Source organism: Pinus tabuliformis, chromosome 5_1, assembly GCF_031772625.1.
Source record: "Pinus tabuliformis cultivar Carrire ecotype Pingquan chromosome 5_1, CPIR1, whole genome shotgun sequence".
Lineage (NCBI taxonomy): Eukaryota > Viridiplantae > Streptophyta > Pinopsida > Pinales > Pinaceae > Pinus > Pinus tabuliformis.
Window position 1 is genome coordinate 748,898,505 of NC_142305.1, and position 27,991 is coordinate 748,926,495.

Here is a 27,991-nt window from a genome sequence, read left to right on the forward strand (position 1 = left end):
GTATTATATGTCATGTGTGGGTGTATGTGTTGTAATGTACACTATGTGTATGTGATTGAAGAGAAGTGAAGGTACTGCATACTTGCCATGTTTGGCAACTGATTGAGTGTTTGTATGAAAATGATAAAGAACAAAGGTAGAAGTAAACAAATCATTAAAATATAAGTATAAGTATTTTAGTTTTAGTTTTTATTGTGCATGTGACCTATGATTCTAATTTATGATGGTTGCATTTGAGCTGACCAAATGTGATATGTTTACACATGATAATTTGGTCAAAGAGCTAGTTTGACTTGTTGTGACATGAAGTGAATAGAATTGCAGGAGAACATGGAAAATGATTAGGTTTGGGTGGTTGAAACTGACTGCAAGAATTAGTAGTAGCAATAGAAAGAAATTGGGGCATGAAACAATATTATGGTAAAAAATTCAAGAGTAGGGCCACTATGGGACACTGGTAACCAATAATATTTATTGATTACAATGTGCATGCTATGACTGGTATGATGGTTTTGAGGTAGGGACATGCCTTATTTTTTGGACCTTTTGATGCAAGGAAACCTTGCCAAGGGATGGATCACCCAAGGGACTATGTAGCAGAGAAGGGGATGCCAGCAGAACATGGAAGGTGTGTGGTTGTAGGGAAGGGGGTGACCAGATTTTGAGAGGGACTGTGTAGGAAAGAAGGGAAGATGAGGGAATGAATTTATTATGGTCATTAGCATTTCTAGATGGAATTAGTATCACATTTGGAGTGTTCCCTCGAACAATGAGTCGATAATTGTTTATCGAGAGAACGAGTAGCACAATGATTGTAGCACTAGACATTGCATGTAGGTTTGAATTTGGTAGTCGATTCTATACTTCCTAAGAAGGAGGTGAATCATTGTACTACTTTTGAGGGTGGAGGTGCGAGCCTCTGGGTTACCTTGTTAACTAATGTGGCAACCATATCCTTTTATTTTCTATTTAGATCAAATGTGTGTATGTATATGTGTATATTATAGTAAATGTTGTATCAAGTTATGGCTATCATAAGCTCCATCAACAATATGATTATTTGTTGGTTGAAGCAAATGTGCATGAGTATATATGTGGTTTTTATTATAAATATCATAATGAATTAGGTTATAAAGATATATTAAGTGATACATTTATCATGTTTTCAGCAATGGTTATTGTAAATACTGGAACGCGCTATGTTATATAGATCCATAGGCAATATGTTTTGTTTTCAATGGTTTGTCATATAACACCAAGGATGGTATTACCCCAAGGTGGAGGGGTTTGTAATAGCCCCTGGTTGATTTTCCATGTAAAAAATATAAGACCAAGGTCATGGGACACGTATTCCAAGCTGAATGGTGGGAAAATATTATAGCGCGAATTACTTTCAGTTTATTTATGGCTAAGGAAATTGGAAACAACACTGGAAAAGGAAAAGGGGAAATAATTGACATTTTATTTATGAAAATAAATGAAAATAAGAGAAAAGGAAAGTGAAGGGACACAAATTTGTATGAGAGGGAAATTGAAGCGAAAATGAATGAAAATGAAGAAAATTGAGGCCTCAATGATAAAAAGGCTTATAAGGATCAGTTCATAGCTTTTGTTGGTTTGGATATTTTCTATTGAGCCTTTTGTCAGTTTAGATTTGTTCTTTCATACTCTTGCACACTTGGAGCATTCTGGGAATATGCTTGGAGAACTTTAGCATTCAATTAGATTGGAGAATGAAGACAAAAGAAAGCATGAAAGTGAAAGGGAACAATTGGATCAACAACTACAACTTGATTACTTGACAGGTAATAGGTTGCAAATGTGATTTCCTTTTTTATTTCGGGATGCATGGTATATGCATGTGCTTTTATGGTTATGTGTTGTCATTGGCATGGATATTTTCCTATATTAATAGTGGTTTTAGCTTTTCCTTGTCGTTTCCACGATAAGCATGGTGTTGTGGGTTTTTCTACTTGATTTTTTCCTGATTGGTGCTCATGTTCCTTAAGGTTTTGGATTGGAACAAACACTTTGGAAGCCTTGGAACAACTTTGGTTGAGTTACTATTCCTAGAGCCTAGGTTGGGACAAATGCTCTATAGCCCTTGGTGGGTTGAGTTACCTATCCCTAGATCTAGGTTGGATAAATCTTCTAGATCCCTAGAAGCTTGTGGGTTGAGTTATTAGTTCTGAGAGCCATGGACAACTTGGGTAGAAAAAGATCTAGATGGCATTAGTGATGTCCAATCTAGAGGTGGAATCATTGTGGTTGAGGGTTGAGGTGGTTTGGGCTATGGAATCCCTTGTTGGTTTGTCTTGTCTTATTCCATGAGATACCACATTCATGCTTGAAATATGGCGTAGGGGGTGATTGGCTGAAAGATAGATTTGGTTAAGCCCAACATATGGTCAGGTGGTACGTGGAAGTCCTTGACTTGGTTGGAATTTTTATATGTTAATATGAGACATTTTACTATTGTGATCATGAGTATTTGTATTGATTATGTTGGTGATATTAAAATTGAGTTTCCATGGTTTCTATGCTAGTTATTTTCTAGTTACATGTTGCTTATTTGATGTGTACCATCTATGGTTCTTGTCATGAATTGTTTAGTTATTGATTGGTTGATGAATGTATGGAATAATAAGTTTTGTTGCATCTATGTGGAGAGTGCATAGAGCCTTCTTAGTGATTCTCAAATGCAACTCAAACTATTATGATCATATATGCATTCATGACCTGTAGCTTCTATGTTTTCCATGTGTTTGCTGAAAAGTCTATTATGGATTAGGAAGTCTACATTAAGATTTTGATTCGAGATTGAATTTTTAGCTTTTTCTTCATGTTAATAATGATTCTAGAAAGTCTCACCTAATTATGGATGGTGGTTTGTGTTAGCCTCCTGCTGCAGCAGGTTAATCATCTTTCATGATCAACATTTTTACATGCCAAATATGTCGTACTATGCATGCTGCAATGCTCCATATTTGCTACAGACGGCCAAAGAAGTGTCCATAAGAGTGTGCTAGTCTAAGTGCCATTGATGTGTTCCAATTTTGATAAGCAATCCATTTTTCCGTTTGAGGCAGTTTTTCAGTTGGAGGTACTCAAGCTGGAATTCACTAACCTCTCCCTTCTTCTCATCACCCCAAAGTCACTTACTAACAACCCCCAAGAGGTCAAGATCTGCTTGAGCCTCTCAGTTTCATCATTTCCATGACATGTGCCTTGGTGAACATCTGCTTCACTCAAGGATTGCTCACTTAATGTTTGTGAGTCTTCTTTTCCCCAAAATGGCCTAAGGTCTCATACCTTAGCGCCCTCTTTTCATCTCCATATTAACTATTAACTTTATTATATAACTCCCTAACAATTTTCCCCTTTCCCCTATTTAAATCATGTATATAAAACTCCCCTATGTAAATACCCCTCCCTGGCAATATAGCCATATTATTCACTAAGTCAGGGAAATCACAGTCCATCTGGGACTCTTTTTAGCCCATCCGTGTCCAGTGATTACTTTGACATCTGGTCAGAATAATAACCTCTTCCCTAAACCAGAAACCCCTAAAAACCTTCAAAAACCCATATTTCACTCATATCCCTAAGTCTGACTGTAAATACATTAATGCGCCCTTTATTAAACCCCATAACCCACTAAACCTAAGTCTAAAACCCATCCACCGCGTGTATCAAATTTGGAATATTCCTGCGAATATTCCCACCCGCTAACCCGCCGTTACCTCGTGATCGCCGCCAACCGTTGGATCGTCCGCCCCATAGATCAACGGCTGGCGGGCATCCCCATCCCCGACATGCCCGGGCTTTAACGTCCGGGAGTTCGGCGGTTTTGCCACCATACTCCCACCACGCGTCAGGCTCTGGGGCGTGGCGGAGCCCCCTCCCCCGAAACCACCTTTGCCCATAAGCGGTGCGCCAGAAACCGCTTACCACCTTGTGACGTCATACCCCACGACACCCCTTGTCTAGTCACCCGATGAGTCACCTGACTGCGTGGCCTCCTGCCACGTGTCCCCGCCACCGTACCTGCCATGTCATCGTCTGTACGTGATGACATCATGCTGACGTCATCCTGCCACATCGCCCTGCTGACGTCATGCTGACGTCACCCACCGTACAATGCTGACGTCATGCTGACGTCACCCACCGTACAATGCTGACGTCATGCTGACATCATCAGCACTTTTTGGACGCAGAGGCGCGAAAGTCGCACTTCGGAGCCCCAGAATCCAATTCTGAGGCAGTTTTTGATGAGCGATTTGCGCCAAATCGCTCATCGCAGGATTTTTTAGGCCAAAATGGAGAATCTTCAGGGAATCTTTAAATAATCTTCTCACCATGCGGCCCCAGGAAGCTCGAAAAGGCGCAAAAATGATCTGTTTTCTTCACAGAACATACCAAAAGGAGCAGAAGACAATTCCAGATGATACAGAGGCTGAGCAGCGGCCATTTACTGGTGATTAGACCCGCAGCACATCAGATCAGCAGTCCAGATTTTGTCAGAGAGTATCAGTGGAAGAAAAGACGCCAGAGAGTATCAGTCAAGATTTTTTAGGGGCTCGAGGCACCTGAACATTGATGAAGCCCCCAGAAAGTCAAATCAATAAGCATCAGCCCATCCTTGCCTTCAAATCACCATCAAGGCATTCAAAGCACCAGGACAGCAAGAAAGCAGAAACCCATACTCATTTATTGCAGAAAACACTGCAGCAAGCCACCAAGGACAGCATCATTTATTCAGTTTTGATACATCGGCCCTGAGCACGGCCCGAGATATTTTTTGCATTTATTTCTGGATAGGATTAGGTTAAGTAGTCATTTTTTATGACCTAATTAGGTCAAGATGTAATAAAGGAACTCTGCAGAGAGTTTTTGCCCTATATATACCACCCTCTGTATAGTTTTAAGGGTTGGTTAATTGAGAATTTTCTTTAGAGACTCGCAGTGTATACCTGAATTTTTCTGTAATCAAAGATTGCTTAAAGCTTGGAGAGCGAACTGTCTGTTGTTGATGAATGTTTTGAAGAGTTGAAGATGGAATTCCTGTGCTATGGCCTGAAGCAATAAGTGCCTCTTATCTCTGTTTATGTGTTTGCCATTATCTAAATAGCAGAAAAAAGGAATAGCCTAGAATTAGTTTAAATACTCTCTATGCTCAATTTCTGTTGTTTCTTGATGTTTTCCTCTAAAAGAATTGGTTATGAACATTGAATTCCTCCCGACTCATGTTTACCCCAATTCACCTGTGTTGGCCAATTATCTAGGGATTCTTAACTGCCCCTAGGTAGCGCCCTGTTATTTTCTCTGCTAATCTGTTGGAGAGATTCTTAACTGCCTCTCTTTCTTTAGCATTCAGTTCATCCCTTAAACCTGAAGATTGCTTCAAGCTTAGTTATCTTGCTCCATGTTCCCTCACTGTTATTAAGGAAACGCACCAGCAGTTCCCCTCCTCGACTCCACGCCCAATGGCTTGAACGATTCAGGCTATACTCTGCCTCTCTACCTGAAAGTGTCAGTTTTCCCACCAAAACTCAATCAAAAGCCCCGTGCATCATATCTAGCCTAAAATCATCCCTTTCAACAAAGCTAAATCATAAAGAGAGAGCCATCTCTAACTGCAGGTAGGCTAGGACCTGCAGTCCAAAGTTGGTTTGTGGTTACCTCGGCCGTATCCCTTTAGGAGTCAAAAGGGACAACCTGAGTGATAACAGTTTCGAGGCTAGCTTGAAAATGTGGCATAGATCCTAGGATTTCATTCTCGGAACTTAAAGTTTTAGGTTGCAATCACTCGCAGCTAGGCTTATGAGTGTGGTTATAACATCATAAGCACTTCCATGCCTTGTTGTGGGTGCAGTTGTGGGACCAGGGAAGAGAAAGAGGGTTCCACCTGAAGGTTTGGTCATCTGGGGTGGTTGTTTAGCCTTTGAGTGACCTGTAGCCCCTATAAGATGTTATTATGTGGACAGTTTGTAGGCCCCACTTCCTTAACTGGAACTAGGAGGTCAGGTTGGGTCATAGTGACACTTGTCTAATGTTTACCCTGGTAGGCTTATGAAATTGGATAAATGTAGGAGGGGTTGTGACATGGTGGTATGAAAGCTTCAAGGTTCAAAAACTTGTACTAGATGGGCTAAATGTATATGGTTATCATGTATAGTAGGTCACACATGCATTGTCATGGTCATTATGCAGTTTTTGTCATCATGATGCTAATATGTTGGCTGAGATGGTGCGATAGATGCAGATTATTAAAGTGAGGCTACAACATTGGACCTCGAGCTAAACAACAGATCATCGTATAGGTACATTTTGGAAAATAGGTATGATGGTTGCTAGATTTTATATGAATTATGGTTATATACATTCTTGGCATTCTATTATTGTTGTGGTTACATGCATGGTAGATGCTAGTTAATGTTATTGAAGTAATATGAATGATGAGTATGGTTATGGTTATGGTATTCCAGTACAAGTCGATATACTTGCAATATTATGCCATACTAATCTAGACTGACGTTTGCATATGTGATAGCCTCCCTTGAGATACATTGAGGTATGAGTTTTATTATGTCATATATTGGGTTTATCTGACATGGTTTGTTTGCAAGAATAGAGGATTATAAATGAAGGCATCCCCCCTCCACCCCCCCTCCCCATGACCCAACCTGCTTAGGGTGAGGGTGATTCCAAGAATCGTCCCTAACCCCTGGGTGGGCTGGGCCGCGAGGGTGGGTGACCCAAGTGAGCATGGCCACGATGGGGTGTGCCCACCCACAGGAAATTCCTATGGGTAGGTGCGGCCGACCGCGGGCATGCCCGTGTATTGTCCCTCACCCCTGGGCGAGCTAGGCTATGGGGGTGGGGGATGGAGGAGGCTACATGCTGGGGGTAGATTCTAGGTGGGTGATTTTTGGAATCTGAACTTGGCCTGCCAGGAGATATTCTCAGAATCAGCCCCCAGGCAGGTTAGGTGACCATTTTGCATTTTTCCTAGGGCAAGCAGGCCCATGGCAAGCACACCCACCCAAAGGAAATCATGTGGGCATGCGTTCCTGGAAATGGACCTACCTGCCCTAGACAAAATAAAAAATGGCCCCCCTGGCCTGCCGGGGGACCGATTACCAGAATTAACCCTGAGAGGCCAAGGGGCAGTTCTGAGAATCCCCCCCGTGGCCTACTGGGCACGATTATGGGAATTAACCTCCTAGTCTGCTAGGGGCGATTCCTAGAATCGGTCCCCGGAAAGCCAAGGGGGAAATTCTAGGAATTGACTCTTGGCTTGCTAGGGGGCCAGTTCCCAGAATCGCCCCCATAGGCTAGGGGGCTGATTCCCAAAATTTCCTGCAGCAGGCCAGGGGGTCGATTCCCAAAATCTTCTGCATGGCCTGACGGGGCCGGGGGTTGATTCTGGGTATTGACCCCATGGCCTACTGAGAGAGATTTTGGGAATCTCACCCCTAGCCTGCCATGGGTGATTCTAGGAATTGGCCACCTAGCCTGCCAGGAGGCCAATTCCCAGAATCACCCTATGCAGGCTTGGGGGGGATGATTCCTAGAATCTCCCTTGGGAGGCGAGGGGGACTATTATGGGAATTAACCCCCTGGTAGGTTAGAGGGCCTTTCTTCCCCGGACAAGCATGCCCAGAGCTGGGTGTGCCCACGCACTGGAACAAGCATGACACGACACTTGGGCATAGCAGCCCCCTAGCAGGGGGGCTGCTAAGAGACCTGGGACAAATGAAAAAATAAAAAATTTGTTTTCCAAGGAATGGATTTTTTTTTGTTCCCTTTACGAACCTAATATCAACTTGGCATGGGGGTCGATGTTCATATTTTAGAATCAGCACTCACCACTTGGTGGGTTGGGACGCAGGGGTGGGGGGTGGAGGGGACTGCATGCCAGGGGACGATTCCCGAAATTAGATCCCAACAGGATGGGGGTGTGATTCTGGGAATCAACACCTGGCCTACCAGGGGTGATTTTGGGACCATTTTGTGTTTTTCCTGTGGGTTGGTTCGCCTGACCTTGGGTGTTCCTGCCCGCAGCATGACAGTGTGCAACAAGGCTCTATGTTGTGGGCTGGTAGGCCCATGGTTAGGCACACCCAGCCATGGGCCTGACCGCCCTGGGTGAAACACAAAATGGCCCCATGGCCTGCCCGGGGATCGATTCCTAGAACCAGTGCCGGGTAGGCTAGGGGTGATTCTGGGAATTGGCCACTTGGCATGCCATTTGGTTGATTCATAAAATCACCCCCAGCAGGGCAGGGGGAGATTCTAAGAATCACCCCCTGGCCTGCCGGGGGTGATTCTAAGAGTCATCCCCTGGCCTGCCAAGGGATGATTCCCAAAATCGACCCCCAGAAAGCCATGAGGGTGATTTTGGGAATCGGCCCTTAGCCTGCCAGGGGGTCAATTCCTAGAATCGCTTCGAGTAGGCCAAAGGGTTGATTACCCGAATCACCCCTGGCCTGTTGGGGTCGGGGGCCGATTATGGGAATTGACCCCCTCGTAGGCCTAAGGGCCTTTTTGCCCTAGGAGGGCATGCCCACAGCTGGGTGCTCCCGCCCACTAGCACAGGAATGACATGACACTAAGATACAACAGACCCCTCGCCCAATGACCTGCCAAGGAATTGAGTACAAATGAAAAAATAAATAAATTTTTTTCTAAGGAATGGATTCCTTTTTTTGTCCTCTGTATGAATCTAACATCTAATTTGTCATGGGGGCCAATGGCAATGTTTATGGCCTTTTTTCATTTTTAGAGTTTGTTTTGTTTTGTTTGTTTACTTAAGATAGTTGTTTTTTGTAATTTATTGATTTATATATATATGCATATACTTTTTATAGGAAAAATGAATCGATGAAGATTTTTGTGAATCTTTCTAGACTAAAGACTGCTAAAAATAGATGTGGATCCTCAAAAAATACTACTAAATGAACCAAAATTGAGCTAATAACTACAAATCTATCAAGTTCCTTAAAGGATAAGAAGTTGATTTCTTATTGGAAGAAATCACAAGAAGTGAAGCATAAAGAACTTATATGGTTTATGAAAGATGGAGAAGGTGAACAACATCTACAGATATATCTATATGTTGATATCCCTAACGATAGTGGAAGTTATGAGGTACTGGGAAAAGTACTAGACATGTGTTTGATACCGGACACTAAATTTGTTTATGTAATTACAAAAAAGCCCAAGTCACATGACAAGATTAGATACCAATTTGCATTGTCAATATATGACATGACAAATGAATATACAAAGATGTGAAATAGATGATAAATGATATTGCACAAGATATCATAAGTATTGTTATTTATATTTATGCATTTTTCTTTATTGTAACTGTATCATTATATCTTTTATAACTTAGTTTTTGTTGATGTATGATATTTTGTTTTACAAAATTTTATTAAAAATTTCAATTATGTTTGGAGGCATTTATTTTATAGATAAAGATATTATGAATGTTGTCAGCAGTTTCTACTCAGGGTCAGAAGAAGATATGGCAAACAAGCAAAAAAAGTAATTCATGATGCTACAAAGCTACAACCAAGGGATCAACAAAAAATGCCTCAAGTGGATAAATCTAGCAAAGCTAGACATGTTACTTTTGAAGAGGAGGAAGTTGAAATTGAAGCTGAAGAATATGTTGCCATTACTGAGGATGAGATTAGAACTAATGTTAGAAAGGAGAAGAGCCATAAAATACCAAAATTAAAAATTCCCAAGAATGTCTCTGTTCTAGTTGATGATGAGGATATTACTTATCTAGAATAAAAGAGGAGGAAGAACATTAAAGTTGATCATTCTCAAAAAGTCAAGGCCAACAATGAAGATCCTAGTGAAAATTCAAAAGAAAGCAGGGAAATCATTACAGTGGGAGCTGATTTGGAGGATGGAATTATTAAAATAAAATAAAATTCCACTCGACATCACTTGACAAGGACAAACTTAATTGAGGTTGGTCATACATTTCAGCTTAATGTCAGAAAAATCTATAAGCCAAGTGAAGGACAATTTAAATATCAAATTAGAAAGCTATACCACCTGCATGTTCACAAATTGAAGACATTGATGAGATACAATCCATGTGCTCATGTGGTTGATTATGTGCTTCTTGTTGATCTAGTTCAAGTTCCCAAAAAAGAAGCATTTGATAAGTCAAATAACCCACATTTTGAAACAATGAAATGTATCTTTTAGGCTAGGTTATCTGATACAAAAGGAAATTTATTGGCATGGGATCATAATACATATAATGAGTATATGATGTTTATGAATTTTATCCAAAGGTTTAGATTTATTTATAATGAATTTGAAGAAAATTGTGGTGGGGATAAGACAAAGGTCAGTCTAGAATTTCAGAAGGAATGTTGTATGGAAATAGGCTATCAAATTGAAGAAAAAATCAATTCAAAAGGTGGAAAGTACATTTTGATATATTTAGAGGTATTGATAACATTTTCCAATTTCCATTTAGAACTGGAGGGATGTGAGAATTGATTAATGATATTTTTAGCATGTGTGAGAACATTGGCATTAAAAACCAAAAGTTCAAAAGGTCTAAACAATTGATACATAGCAATAGTAAATCAAGTCCTAAAATGAAAAAGCTTCTAGAAGATATGAATATCACATCTTAGAGATAATTGCAAAGAGTGAAGGATGAAAAACTTTTCAAAAAAATATTATCTCATGTGAAGTCAGGGGAATTATCATTGGATGAAATGTGTGAGGAATTTCAAAAGTAAGTTTGTTGAATTATTTTTACTTATTTCTAAATTATAGTTTTGTTTTAAATATAACATATTGTTGTTGGTAGTATTTGTTATACATATCATTATATTAACTTTTTTTAATTTATCTATTCAGTCACAAGGTTTATATGAAAATAAATAACAAATGGTTAAATTGTTGAATGAAGATATTTGGGATGATGTTGTACACAACTACCCAGATTCAAGTTTTACATCAACATTAAAAGATTTTTATCCTACATTTAAAAAGTTATGTTGATTTATATATTTATTTTTATTCATTTGTATACTATTCTTATTTTATAACTTATACATGTATTTGTTTATTTTATTAAAGATGAAAAAGGATGCAAATAGAGTACCAAATAGTTTCAGAAGCTTCATTAAAAAAATTAAGATCGAAAGACTGAGAAAGCAACTTCTTAGTAATGTTGAACTTGATACAACTATTACTCATTTCATTTGGAATAGGCTTGACACTATTCAATATCAAATAGTACAAGGTGATTGTGGAGACATTTCTAAACTCATACCTAAAAGGGATTATTCTCTAGTTATTGCAAATATTCCCCATGGTTTCAAGATCCCAAACATTGACTATGATAGTGACCCTTATACTTATCAAGCTCTTAGTAAAGTGGTTACAGGATTTCTAGAAGTCACATCATCACCATTATGGAAATTTGTGACATTTCATTCAAACACACATTTAGCAATGTTATTGACAAGCTTCAAGGGAAAAGCAAACTCAAGGATGCATCTTACATGGTAAGACGTTGAAATTATATGTTTGATTAATGTTAAAAAATTCATTTATGTACAAGTTAATTGAACTTTTACTATTAAATGTTATAGGAAAATGTCAATCTTATTTACCGTGAAGATCAACCAATTATAAGTGATTGGGAGTTCATCCATGTTGAAAGTTGGACAAACGAAGATAGATATAAGTCTATGCTTCTTAATCGGGTAGATGGAAAGTGTCATAACCAAGTGCTGGTTTATGATGTTGTTGTAAAAAAACTAGCATATGAAGATAAATAAGCAAAAGGAGAGATAGTTAACATTTATCAAAAACCATAGTCATTGATTAACTATCTTATAGACTTATGCTCAAATGAAGGAGATTGGGTTCTAGATTTATTCTCAAGCTCTGGTAAGTTTTATTATATAAAATTGAATTTCAATATCTTCTTTCTTAATTTATATCTGATTATAATAATTTACTTCATTACTTATTTTTTTCTTGATAATTAGGTATAACACTAGCATGTTGCCTACAAAAAGAAAGAAATTGCATTTTGATTGAAAAAGACCAAGTACAGTGCAAATTTATTCAACAAAGAATTAATGTTCTTCAATTACTTCTTGATGCAATGCAAGAAATTGAGTTGAGGAAAGGGGATTTTAATGAATCATGTGTGGAAAAAAAGGAAAAGGAATCTCAACCACCATTAAATGCAATGATTGGAAAGACATACATTGGGAGATTTGCAGACATCAAAGATCCATCAGAAGAGGAAAATGAGAAAACTAAGGAAGAAAATATTGTGGAAGAAGACAATGATGAAACTCTAGAAGATGAAGAGTTTGGATTATGTGATGTTATTGATTAAATTTAAGTTATGCTACGAAATCAAGATCATTTTTTGTAACTGTTAATCAGTTTTGCCTGTAATGTTTTGACTTTGACATTTTGTGAGAAGAATAAGTATTCAGTTAATGTTGTTATATGTTCAATATTTGTATTTTGTGGTTTTCGCCTTAATTTTTATGTGAATCATTATTTTTTGAAAAAAAATGTGATTATTATTATTTTTTGATGTGAAATTCATAAAAGAAACTAGTATTCAACCATTTTTTGTTAATTTTTTCCTATAAAATTATGATTTTGACATGTCATTTCTAGTAAAAAATTATCAAAATGTGTAATCTTTTTGTTATATTTATATTCAAAATATTTATTTTTATGTCAATTGTTAAAAATTATTGTTTTTTAGAGACAATTATTTGATGTGCATTGAAAAATTAATTAACGATATATAAATATGTAGAATATTGAAACTTTCAAATAGTGACCTTTTTTTTAACTATGCAAAAAAATAAAGATCTCGCTGCAAAAGATATTAAAAAAAAAAAAAAAACAAAAAACAAAAACAAAAACAAAAAAATATGAAGAAAAAGGCTACAAAAGTTGTTAAATTTTGAAAATAATTATTGACATTTAATACATTAGAAAATTTAATTTCAATTAAAAATATAAGCCTTCTAAAAAAAGGGCTTGATGCAGAATCAACAGTTTTTAAAACCAGCCTACAAATCACTAACATTCTAAAAAATAATGTACATAAAAAAAATTTAAGTGTCAAAAACTATGCAAAAAAAATACATGTATTCTTAGTCAACACTGTTCAAAATTGGTTGATTTTTTTGCTACCTCAAAAAACTGGGTAATCGTATCAGTTCCCGTTTCAAAGTTTATTTTGTTGTTTGACAGGGTCATCAGGGATCATTCTTGTGGACGAATGATTGCTTATGCAGGTGAATGGCATGAAGAGGATCCTTGTTTTATGAGGAATCAGGGAAGAGTATCCCTCACAGATCTACGAGGCTAGTATCATGTGGATATGAATTTCCATTATATGCTTATAACTATGCTTATGTTCATGCTAATGCATGCAACAATGAAGGAGACATTAGCAATGAAAGAATTGCAATCTATGGAATCACTACAAGAAAAAAGGTCATTGGTGAGGGGCGAAAAATGTCACCATAAGCTCATTGGTGATGGTCAAAAGAGCCTTCGTCACCAAAAACTGAACATCGCCAAAGGTGGCGTCACCAAAAGTATTTGTGTTATAGTGGCATTCAAAGTCCATCACCAATAATGATTTACAATGATGGATAGTGACCATCACCATTTCATATGAGGAATGGTGACAGACTGTAGCCTCTGTCACCGAAAACTGAACGTCACCAAAGGTGGCGTTGCCAAAAGTATAGGTGTTGTAGTGACATTCAAAGTCCATTACCAATAATCATTTGTAATGATGGATAGCTACTGTCACCATTTCATATGAGCAATGGTGACTGACCATAATCTCCGTCACGAGAAACTAAATGTCACCAAAGGTGGTGTAGCCAAAAGTATAGGTGTTATGGTGACATTCAAGTCCATCAAAAATATTGGTTATAATGATAGATAGTGACCATCGACGTTTCATATGAACAACAACGATTTATTGTGATGTATTTTTCATGTCCGTCATTGTTGGTGCATATATATGGTGACGTTCGTTGACCGTCACCAAAAGCCACATTTCAAGAAATACAGGTGTTGTGGTGACATTCAAGGTCTATCACGAATAATGACTATAACGATGGACAACGACTGTCACCATTTCATATCAACAATGATTTATGGTTACGGATATTGGAGGGTCATCACTATTGATGTGTATATATGGTGGTGTTCGTTGAGCATCACCATTTCATATTTTGGTGAGGGTCGAAAAATGTCACCATAAGCTCATTGGTGATGGTCAAAAGAGCATTCGTCACCATTAATTGATCTTCACCATTTCATATGGATGTTAGGGAACGATGGAATCGAACCACCAACCTCCTTCTTGTAAAGAAGGTGCTCTTCCATTGAGCTAGCACCCTTTAAAGAATTAGACTTTTAAAAATTAGACCTTGAAACATCATAAATTGTAAATTCTACAACTTTCAATAAATTAAACTCTTGAAAATATTTTACTAAACAAGCAAAGCAACATCGAAGTTGCAGGTCCCTACCTAACGGTTATGGAAGTTATGAAAAGTGGACAGAGGGAAAAATAATTATGTATAAGAGAATCAATACGTTTAGTTGAATACTCAATTAGAAGTGAAACTCTGAAGACATTTATAATCTATAAATGACCTATAACTAGCAAATGCACCAAATATTGCAAAGGAAATGTCATAAGTGGATAGCATATGGAAGAAGAACATTGATGAAGACAGATGTAATATGTTATAGGTTGAGTGAAAGAAAAATCTCAATGTTGTTATTATTTGGTGTTTGGATATCTGAATGATATCTAAAATTTTGTGCAATATATATATATATATATTTCTAGTTTATGTAAACCAACTTGCAATTTGGAATTTCAAAATTCTTCACTCAAAACATAACAACAACCAATAAATAAAAGAAATTGACTTGGATAGATAACAATAAATTCACCTTCATTCTTGAGTTGCTTCTATTTATTTGAATTTGGCTCATGACATTCTTTATTTGACAAGGAATCAAAATCATCACTAGTATTAAATTCATCCAACACGGACTTTGGATATCCCACTGACATCTGCATTTTTGCTGCCATGCCTGAAAGTTATGGAGTTTTCTTTCAATTGTAGAATACGATGTGTGTCTGCTACTCAAGAACACATTCCTTATTAACCATTGTTACCTGACATAAACCAAAGAGATAACACAATATCAGGTTACACAAAATCCCCTACAGAAATATAATCATAACTTAGTAAAGAAGTCTGAAAGATGTTCTTAATTAATAAACTTCGTATTTGGAAATACTGTTTCTTTAGATTTATAAAAGACTATATTGTAGAAAAATTCTGTCTATTTATCTAGGCAATTATATTATAGCTTATGTCACACAATAGTAGTCTACAGTACCTAAAGTAAAAAGATAAATTTTCTCAAGAAAATAATTTAGAAAAAAGCTTTGAAAACTATAAGTTTGTCATCAAAGATTTAATTAATTCAACAACAAAATAGTTGGAGTTTGAAAATCAAAATCATTCATAGGAAACAAATAGGACAATGGCCAAAGTTATTATTCATACAAATAAATCTGGAGTCACCATTGCCATTGTAGATAACTGAAATTTGGGTAGTGGCCTAACAGTTAGAGCTTATTTTCCATGAATACTCATCAATACCATCATTCTTTTCCAAGGTTTGTTGTTTCTATAGATCCAGATAGCTTTCCATTCTCAAGTTCTACCTTTGAAGTATTGATTTTTGGCTCACCCTTTAAAACACAGTCCTACCACTCCATTTTATTTTGTTTTGTCAAGAGAATTGGCAAGACCTTCCCATCCTCTGTTTTACATCATCAATAACCATCCATCAATGATATAAAGAATAAAAAATACACAACAAAGGCCAAAGATGTGCTTGTTGTATACCTATGTTCTAGGACTCATCTGACCTTACCAGTGCAAAGAGCTCACCCTAAAAAAATAACATCCACGTGGAATTTACAAAGCTTTTTGAAATCAAGCTCCAAGTAAACCAATCAAAATATGAACATCCTTTTAATCAATAAAATATCAAACTTAAAATAAAAGTGGCCTAACATTGAATGTTATATCAACCATGTCAAGTAACTAGAATCATGTGAGAAATAAAAGCCATGCATATTGGATTAGTGAAATAATTGATCTGGCAAAACTCAAAAATAGATGAATTACAACTAAGAAACACAAATAAATGACTTAGAACTAAGACATGAGGTTGCCCTTTCAACCTTGTCGTTAAACAACTCTTCTTTATGTCACTTACCATTAATTTTTTCTAATACTAGGTGGAAGTGGTATTGTAACATTAACCTCTGATAGTCTGTGTCCACAACTAATTCTCAAGCTCTGCTCCATTACCAACATTTGGGGCTAGATAAGTTACATGCAAAAACCATCAATAGGAAATGAAATATACATCTTTGTAAAAAAATGGAAGGAAAAAAAATATCCACAAATTGAAAGAGACTGTAGGATACCTGATTCCTGCAACATGATTATCTTGTCATGAACAATAAAAAAATAAATCAAAAGAAATATATTTTTTTCCACATTTTTATAATGAAAACTTTTGCATATTCTATGAATAATTGATAAAAAATGTCAACAAAAGCTTGTCAGCATCAGGACTATAGTAAAACATAAAGGAACCGCTCCAACATGTATATAATCCTAAACATAAGTATCTATACATATAAGTATTTATTGAGGACATTGCATTTTGTGAAAATATTGAAGTCAAATCTTTGAAATAACACAAGTTGTGGTACCACTTCCTTAAGAAGTCCATTCATTCGAGTATTTAGGAAGTCCACTTAGGAATTTCTTGAAAGTTCAAAGTTCAAACAATTAACATGTAGCCTAAAAAATCTTAGATTTGAAAAGGACAAACCCAAAGATGTAGAGTATATATCTCACATTTATATATTCTAATTTCTAGACATTGAAATGACACTTTTTAGCATACTATTGTGAATTCAACCCAATATGCTAGAAAAGAAAATTAATGGTTATTTTGCTAATATAGAAGTTTTATACATGCATTTATTTAAACAGTTAGCTTGCAATATCAAACATATCTAAGGATGCACACAATACGTTGCAACTTTAGTGCTGGTATGTGAACTTGAGACAACAAAGTCCAACATTTAATAGTTTTCCTATAATATGTACTAGCTGAATAGGTGAACAATAGTATTGCAGGTATGGGTTATGAATATATGTATTGCAGGCCAACAAGAGTATTGTTGGAACATTCATGTCCAACCCTTCCAAGCATGCTTATAATTTGCACTGGTCTAATACGTGAACAATAGAACTGTAGGTGTGCATTCTGCATCACTTACCTAAATCCAAGACCTTCAACATAGAAATTTCAAAGAATATGTCCAGAACTAGTAGGTAATTTGAAAAATGAAAGAGTTGGCTTGATTGTTCCTATAGAAGACTAGATTCTTACATTGTTCAATGTAAAATCATGGCACTTTTACAAGCTTAGATGGAACAAAAAGGAACCCAGCTAGAAGGTTATTTAAAGAATCCTTACTTAGCTAGTGTAAAATGTTAGCCCTTTTTTGTCAAAAAGCATAAATGTAAAACCATTAAGAAATTCAGTGAAGAGACTGTAGAAATGTTCTTATCAGAACACTAACGTAAACAATGCTAAGAAATATTGCTTTGTAAAAGAGATATTCATGGTCAAATTAACAACTGACATTTTAGCATAGTTAATGCACTAGTGTTGTTGTTACAATATTTGGCCCAAACAATAAACAGAAAAAAACCCATTTTAAATTTAGTAGGAGCATGTTGGGCAAATAATCTCACAATAATACCCGTCATTGAACATTCTGACCCACTAAATAACTTTTACATCCTTTTGAAGTCCTTCAACAAAGTACTTAAAAGTTGTGAACATTGTCATATCAATACTTCTATCTATAGAACAAGCATTTCAAGATTTCCTCTTTTTTATGATATGGATATTTTTCCTTCAAATAGAGTTATGTGGCACACAACCACTCATTAAGAAAAAAAGTGGTGGTAAATGCATGTTGAATTGTCTTAGCACAAATATGCTTTTAGTATGGTATAGGATTCTCAGACTAGTGTCAGGTTTAAGGGTGCCAAAGACTTTAGCTTTTAACTATTATATGGTGCACGCTTGGCTTCAAGACAACATATTCTTTAGGAATTTCATGTTGGGAAACCTCCAAATCTGTTTCTAGGAAAACTCAAGTTAAATGGAATTTTTTTTGTATAATTGTTGTGATTCATATGGATGCACATTATTATATATGTTTTTTTCCTAAATTTGAATAATTTAGCATATTTAATGCAATATTGATGTTTTTACAATATTTGGCCCAAACAATAAACAAAAAAAAACCATTTTCAATTTAGTAGGATTATGTTGGGCAAATAATCTCATAATAATACCCATCATTGAACATTCTGACCCACTAAATCACTTTACATCCTTTTCAAGTCCCTCAACAAAGTACTTAAAAGTTGTGAACAATGTCATAACAATACTTCTAGCTATAGAATAAGCATTTCAAGCTTGCCTCTATTTTATGATATGGATATTTGTCCTTCAAATAGAGTTATGTAGCACAGAACCACTTTCACCCTTAAGAAAAAATGTGGATGTAAATGCATGTTGAACTCTCTTAGCACAAATATGCTCTTAGTATGGTATAGGATTCTAAGACTAGTGCTAGGTTTAAGGGTACCAAAGACTTTAGATTTTAACTATGATATGGTGAACGCTTCACTTCAAGACAACATATTATTTAGGAATTTCATGTTGGGAAACCTCCAAATTTGTTTCCAAGAAAACTCAAGTTAAATGGAATCTTTTTTGTATAATGGTTGTGACTCATATGGATGCACATTAATATATATGTTTTTTACTAAATTTGAATAATTTATGTATATTTTGGTCAACGAGTTTTTTTATACAGTTTTTATCTATTTTTGATTCGATTTGACAGTAGAAAAAATTCAAGAACTTGAGAGGATAAACTAATATCCTCCCCAACCAAGTTCAATTACTGCTTGTGATATGATTGTTGTTTGTAAGACAATCATTGATCCATACAAAAAACGTATATATTCTTGGAATATGATCTAACTATGAATATGGAAGTGTTTAGCTATCTTTTTGAGGACATTGTATTTATGAAAATATGGAAGTCAAATCTTTGAAATAACACAATTTATGGCAGTGGTAAACTGGAAGTCAAATCTAAAATAACTTAATTTTGGACATTTAAGAACTTCATATGTGTGTGTAAGAATTGAAATCCATGAACAAAGTCACAACTTATTATGTAATACTCTAAGTTCTCCAAAACCCTAGATAGGGAAAACCAATAGAAACCTTAACTCCAACAAATATATTTCAAAAATATATTCAAAAAGATTGATTGTTGGAGTATCTTTCGCAGAGCTAGGGTTTCTCTTGGTTTTCCCTATCTAGGCTTTTTGAAAGCATGGAGAATTATATGATAGTTTGTGATTGTGTTCATGGGTTTCATTTATTCTTTATATATATGAAGTTTTCAGGTGAATTCTCCAAGAAACACTAGCACCTTAAGAAAAAAACACATAAAGTACAAAGAAGATTGAACGAGAGAGAGAGAGAGAGAGAGAGAGAGAGAGAGAGAGAGAGAGAAATCAGAATTACTCTTACATCTCTAACCCAAGTATGAAAATGAATATGCACAAGTGCATGATCGAATATAATAATAACTCAGTGCTTCCTCTATTTATATGAGAGGTAAAGGGGCTTTATGATAACAAGTGGACCTAGTCCACTACAAGCAAACTTGAAGACACAAGTAGGTCCACCCATGTGAAGCACTCTACTCTAAGTGACATGTGTGAGGCTCAAAGGTGAAAATGACTAACAAGAAAGGCCTCCATGGCATGAGCATTAGTACCAAGGTCCAACAATCCTCCAAAGGTCCAAAGATCCAATGCATCTCCATCGTCGTGTGTCTCCTTAAGGACAATGCATATCCAGGGTCATGTGTCACCTTAAGGACTTCCACACCTACATATCCACTCCCTCAACTCGAGAGTCCATGTGTCAAGTGTAAACCTCCATGCAAGTAACTAAGCAACCCCGTGCTATATAGGGCTCAATAACCTCCTCTGAAATACCCAACTCTACTCCAAGCACATAAAATATCTTCATGCATCAACAACATCAAGTCACCAAGCTCCATACTTATCCAAAACATCGAGGAAGAATGTCTTTCAAACATCCAAACAAGGTCTAGCAGCAAATAGTAAACGACCTCCAGTGTCCAAGTCCATCATGGAAGAGCATGGTCCAACCATACACCATGCACCCCACATCTTTCATTTCTTCTTTATATATATGAAGTTTTCGGGTGAATGCCCCAAGAAGCACTATCACCTTAAGACAAAAACACATGAAGAACAAAGAAGATTATACAAGAGAGAGAGTGTGTGAAAGTATCACCTAGGGTGTCATTTCATTGAGTATAGTGAGACATCTCAGGCATACAAGGTGTATCTACCAAGACTAAAGAAGATAGTTTTGAGGCATGATTTGAGGCTCAAAAAGGGCAGGGTCTTGAGGGAGTCTCTAGAGAGAGAGAGAGAGAGAGAGAGAGAGAGAGAGAGAGAGAGAGAGAGAGAGAGAGAGAGAGAATAACATGACCTCCGATGGAGGAGCTACTCGCTCCTAAGGAGGAGACTCAGGTAGGATCATAGAAAAAATCTCAAATAGGTGGCAAGAGGTCTCCACAACATGATTCAAAGCAAGATGATGAGGAGAAGATACCAGGGTGAGAGCTGGAAGCTACTTATATCGAACCTCCTGACACAAGGACAAAGAAAGCCAAGTGGGCTAAGAGGTTGATTGAAGAGGCCCAAGAGAAAGTTGAAGCTCCTAGCACCATGTTCATGAAGAGAACAACCACAAAGATATCAATAAAGAGTGTGTTATATGTTTCCCTAGTCTATGGGATCTCCTTAGCCTCCCCTCCAAAGCATATCCTCACAAAGCTCAAACATATATATTTCTCTTACCTTTATAAGAGAAGCAACGAAGGAATGCCCTTAATTACTTAGCAAGCCATACGTCAACCAATAGATCTAGGACATTGGGGAATTAAACATATAGGGAAATTTGTTACAACACTAGCCACTAAGGAAAATTCAAGACTAATTAATAAAAAGGTCTTCTAGAAAGAGGTACACCTCAACAATAAATTGTCCCTACAAGTTTGGCATAATAGATCAAGGATCCAAACAAATCTTACCACAAAGGCTCCAACTTCTAAAAAGATAATACAAAAGAAACTCATCTCATCATAGACACCTTTTTTAGGGCACATAGGAGATGGAACAAAGTTAAAAATGACCCTTAGACAAATGGGCAAGCCAATGTTATCAAAACATGACCAGATCTAGCAAACATGGCCAGTTTGACCAATTCTAGGGCCGTACTAGCCCAATTCGTGGAGTAGAACCATAACCACAATAGAGTCCATGCAAATTTAAATATAATGGTTTTGTTTCTATATTTAAATTTTCCAAAAAAAACAAACAAAGAAACAAAAACAAATTTCACTATTTTTGTTTAAATTTTATAGGAAAACTCACCTAGCCAACTAAATTTTCCATCAAATCCACCACTACTTGAGATTGAACAAATTTGAATTTTTTAAATAATTACTGAATGTGATGACTAAGATAATTGCTTTGGATGACTTGCAACAAACAAAAGGGAAGCAATTAACCTTCATTTCCAATAAAATATTAGGAAAAACATACCAGTGAGTATTTTTTTACATTGGAAAATAAGTGCTACAAAAGGCCACATCAAAAAAACCTTACTAGACACATAAATATAATTGTAATAGAAAGAAAGCCCTTGATCTTTGATTTTCACCTTGGAATATGCAACAAGGAAAATTTGATCAAAGATGTAAATGCTTTCATGTAATATTTAAAATATCACTAAGATACATTGCACGTAAGTCACATGACTTCAAAATAGTCTTCAACTAGGTGAATGGTATTTGATCCTAAGTTAATTCAATACTTCCTCAAATGACTTGATGAGGGAAGATGCAATGAATTCAAGAAGTGAAAGGAATGGTGATGAACTATGTTTCTATATTCATACCAAAACTTCATGGTGAGACCCAATTGCATCCTGACAAACATATCATATAAAGCACATATTATGATGCTTGACACCTCATCTATAAGCAAAGTATTGAGGAAAATATCAAGTGACAACCAATGATGTTGATGAACTATGTTCCTATATCCAATCCAACACTTTTATGGTGTGACCCAATTGCAACCTGACAAAAATATCATACAAAGAAGGGATCATGATGCTTGACACCACATCCAAAAGCAGAACATTGAGGAAAAAATAAAGAGATAGCCAATGCTTTCAAGCTCATGAACACCAATTCCAAAATGTGAAAGTAACTCTACTGAAGACTGCAATTTGGAATGTGACCTAAAAAGGGGATTCAAGTTTCATGAAAACACCTTTTTGTTATAGATATCTTTCTTATAGTTAAGGTTATCCCAATTAGCAATTGGTGGGTCAAATAGCATACGGGTTGTATAAGTATATGTGATTTATTTGGAGGGACATTCATTTATTAACTATCTACAGTGGTTGTAAGGTGATAAGGGCATACCTGATCCTGAGTAGTGTATTGGAAGTGCAACAATTGTAAGAGATAGTTCTAAACAAAAAGGAAAATTAAAGGCTTGGGAACATCATATCAGTAAAAGACAAATTCACCCATCTTATAACTTTAAAAAGGATGCACCATAGTCAAACCATGCAATGGACGTGGTAGTAAATGCCTGTATAACTTTAAAGTCTTTGGGACAACATATCAAGAAAAAGAAAATGCAACAATCTTGTAATTATCAAAGGGATGTGCCACACTAAGAAACCATGCAGTTTACATGGTGGTACATATCTATATTTTTCATCAATGTTGTGGTAGTAAATTCCAGTATAATTTTAAAGGCTTTCGGATAACATATCAACAAAAAGCAAATGGAAAAATCTTGTAACTATCAAAGAGATGTGCCACACTAACCAACCGCGCAGTTTACATGGTGGTACATATCTATATTTTTCATCATTGTTGTCTGCAACAGTTAAGTTTACTATTTAAATTCTGATTTTCACAACTGTTCAGTTGCTTCTCTTCTAAATGGACAATTAATTTGATAATATTTGTAATAACATGAAACTTTGATTGAAAGTATTCAAATAAATTTCAACAATTTTATTTTTTCTTTGCTAGATTTTAATTTTATTTTTGCTTTGCTAGATTTTGACCGAAGAATTGTACAAGACCGTAGCTAAGCAAAGAGTTTAGTATATCAAATCGTACTAAGGTATTTAGTTAATATATGGAATACATCGGTGAACATATAATTATGAGATCATAGTTACATAATACATTGGTGATCCTATATTCCTTCCATAGAGCTTTTGATTGGTTTAGCTACTGAATGAATTAGTACGTCACTTACAGCAAAAGACTTGTTCTGCAACCAAAGTGATTATAATATATTTCAGGGAAATTTGATGTATCTCTAAAATTTGATGTATATGGGACGCAGAACTTTGGACTTCTTTCTAGCTTGGGTAACCTTGAAACCTCTTCAACATTCACAAGCTAGGGCCCAAGGGCTTAGTTTCACTGGCCTCTTTTTCCTTTGTAACATTCGTTCACTAGGTGTCCTATTTATACTTCCATTACCTCCCTTGATAGAAGACTTGGTATTATGGGGTGGCAATACAACATTGTGAAAATCACCAAATGAGTTAAGTATTTCCTATAGTTTTCATAAACATATAAATGTATTTATGGAAGAAAGTGGCATTAACATTGATCTCAAAGAAATACTGTAAATTCAGACCTCGAAAAACAGTTGTGAGTGCACCAAGAGCCATGTTGCAAAGCATTAATTGAGCTTGGACCACTAAATGATGAGACAGATCTTGCATGTGACATTTGAGGACTCTGCGTTCCTTCATCCATATTTTGTTGCTCTTTCTCTCTCATTGCTACAATATAATCATACACGATGACACCTTGCCATTGTATTTTAGGGTAATAGAAGAGCATAACTAGTCTCTTGATCTACTTTGCTGATATTTGTATGTATTTTAAGAGGAAAATATAAGAAAAGTGTATGTATGATCTAACAGTCTACTCTTGTATATGACATTTCAGCTCTTTTCGAGTGTCTGCCAATGGAATTCCTATAGGCCTAGATGCAAATTTGTCATGTGTTCGGTCACCATCTGCTTCAAAGGAAGATCAAAATGCTGGTCTTGGACATACCACTATCGCTGATATTTTGAAGTCAAGTAGTTTTTCATAGTTTCTAGCCCAACCAGAAATGACTTTAGTGTCTCCTACTTCATTAATAGTGCCAGGCCAAACAACACCCAAATTTCAGCAGACCATTGCTTTGACACCAATTTCTGCTCCAGGTGTGTGTTCCTCACTACTAGAGCTTGTGTATGTGTCATCTCCTAACGTTTGAGTGGTTGGTGTAGTTGGAACAATTAAAATTGTAGTTGGCACTGTGGGAAGCTTTTCTTCATCTCTCCTAGAAACATTGGAAACAAAATCCAACCATGTTGATGCATCTAATGGAAATTCTAGGGCATCTGCAAATAACTTTGATTTAGTTGTTGTAACTCGAGAAATGGATGATAATCACTCTAGGAAGTCCATAACATCAGATGATGACCGCCTATTTGAACCGAAGTCCCAGGCATGCATATCTGTTCCACATGGGGCTTCTATCAACAATTCTTCAGTTATGGGGAAGCAGTACAATAGCAGGCATCAGCAATAGCCTGTTGGTCCTCATAAATGTACATGAAGAAAATAATTCCTTTACTTTGTTTGAATTTAATTTGTGCATCATTAAGAACCTCAGTCAGTCTATGCCTTCTATTGTTAAAAATTGTCAATGAGTGTCATGTCATGTCTTCAGTTGAAATGTTTCCCACACCCCCCTTTTGGGGTGAAATGCATGGGCAACATTTCAGGATGTTTGAGAATTGTTCCAACGTCATCAAACTTCATATTCATAAAGTAAAATTTCATATCCCTATCAGAATTCAACATACTTAAAAGTTAACAGTTTTCGAGATTTAGGATTAGCACCATAAATTTGCATGGGACAACTTATTATTTTTGATATGTTTTATCATTATCATTTTTATAATTTTAGAATTATGGAAAACTATTCTAAGGATTGTGATGCCACCCTTCTCCTCTGAATTTCACTCCCACTTGTGTCCATTGTGCAATTCCCTACTCCTATACTCCCCCTATCCCACAAAATTGGTGAAACATAGTAAAATTGTGATGCAAATCTCTTGCAAGATAACTGGAAACACATCTGAAGGTTTCATCATTAGAAATCTCTTAGCCAGCTCTAGCCCTCTTATGGGGTCCCACAACTCTGCTTCTTTATTTGAACCCTGCACTATACCTTAGCTATAGTACGTTACTGTTGCTTTCTAATCATCCACTGGGAATCCCTCCTGTCCCAACTATCCAATTTTCTATCGAATCTATGTGTAAGTACATCACCTAAAGTCCTAGGTTAATGTTTGCTGATAGGACTGTAGGTCTAGGTTGCATCTAAAACCAAAGGTCTCAAGATTGTGGTTGAACTTCCTCAATTCCAGCATTTTGATTCTTAGACTCCCTTCTAAATGGACATAAGATAAATTTTAGCAACCAACTCATTGTCCTCCCTCATTTTCAGTCTATTATAGGCTCTTATCCTTCAAAAAAACTATTTTTTCCTAGTAATCCACTATTCTAGGGGGGGAATTTTGAGAACCTTTACATCATTCTATATATAATTTTATCTTGAAGGCAAAATTGCTAAACATCATACCATCCCTTATTAAGGTGATTTGACACATTTTGATTTAGACTACAGGGGAGATGTGATATTTTTGGGATTGTAACGCATGCACTAAGAGCACCAGATCCATGTTCACGAGGTTACTGATCATGAGCTTTCTCTTCATCAACATGAGTTGGAGAATGTTGGGCTGAACAGAGGTTCAACAGATGATTCTAGTTGAATTACTAGTCTAATTACTGCATATAGTAGAGAAAAATCAGAAACTCCAAGATCTCTTAAAAGCTCATTTAGAATAAAACGATTCCTTGAGTATCATAACAGATAATGCTAAAAATCAGTGCTGGGAAATACCTTATTTGATTTCAGTGGTTCACCAAGTTAATCCATCCTATCCCATAGTGTTTATGGACCCAATAGCATGAGATCCACATTCCCACTATCTACGTCTTAATTCGAAACACCAACATGGTCTATTGGTTCTCCTTAATCTATAACCTATTTGTATCGATCTTCGAGGGATGGTAGGTATGTTTCCTTCTATTGTGTGTAACTGGAATCGAATATTCAACATCGTTTTAGGTAGAAACCCCATAGGAAAGATGAGCCTCGTTGTGCCCCGTTACCTATTTATAGGCAACAAAAAGAAGAATGCTAGGCCACATACGCCAGCTAAGAGAAAACATGAGAACATGAGGTGACATACACTAATCTTGGGTGGCTTCTTGCTGCTTGCTGGTTGAAACCGAGGTTGGTCGAACCCAAGGCTGCTTGCTGAGAGAATCACCCCGGACTGAGACAAGAAATGAACGAACCTTGACTTACTACCCTTGACCTCGATCTATATCTCAACCTCACTTAGTGAGAACCAGCGAGAAAGGAAGGAAACTACCTAGAGAGATTTCTTGTATTCGGAATAAAAGTACATGGTAAGAAGCCTAGTTGAAGTGAAGTCGAAGGTCATACCTGGAAAAGGCAGAATGAAAGGATTCGGCTATCAACCTTCAATGAAAAATAAGTGTTTTTTGTGTCACTCATTTGTAATATGTACATACAAACTTGTCCATGCCAATCCCTTCATTATCAAACTACTATGCATTTGGCTTGGATCCAGAACCACCCAACGTACTATTTGAATAGGGAATTTCGCTTAGATCTAGAACCACCCAATGTACTGCCTAAATAGGGAATTTTATTCTTGCACACAACATGCCCATGCGTTGTGATCAAGGCATCATGGTTTTTCTCCACCTGTGAAGCCTGCAGTAATGTTAGAAAACCTGGAATAAAATCTCCAATCAGAATATAAACCCTTGGACAAAATCTTGAAAGATAAGAATCAAATTAATAATTAATTACCCATGAAGAGCATAGTAAACGAGGATAAAAAATGAGCATGTTCAACGATAGAAATATCACAACGCATCATGGTTTTTCTCCACCTATGAAAACTGTAGTCATGTTAGAAACCCTTGAATAAAATCTCCAATCAAAATATAAAGCCTTGGATAAAATCTTTGAAAGAAAAAAATCAAATTAATAATTAATTACCCGCAAAGAGTATAGTAAACTAGGATAAAAAATGGACCATGCTCAATGATAGAAATCTTGAATAAAACCATTAGGGTCGAGAGGTATTTGTATATTGGTGGGTTTAAATTTCATTGGTGCTTAATTTTCAATTTATTCCACACTATATCTAAAATGTCAACTTCTTAAAAATAATACTGGATATCATTAGAGATTGACATTTTTATGAGTGTGCATACTAAGTCTAAATGAGATGAGATAATTGATACTTGTAATTATGATTTTATTTGGATTGAGAATATTACAATCTAAAAGTAAAATGTATTTAAAAATATAATTTGATAGCATAACATTAATTTCTTGAAAAATTATTCCATTTAAAAAAAGTGACATCCGCATTGGTGCTCAAATGCAATAGTTATGTCTCT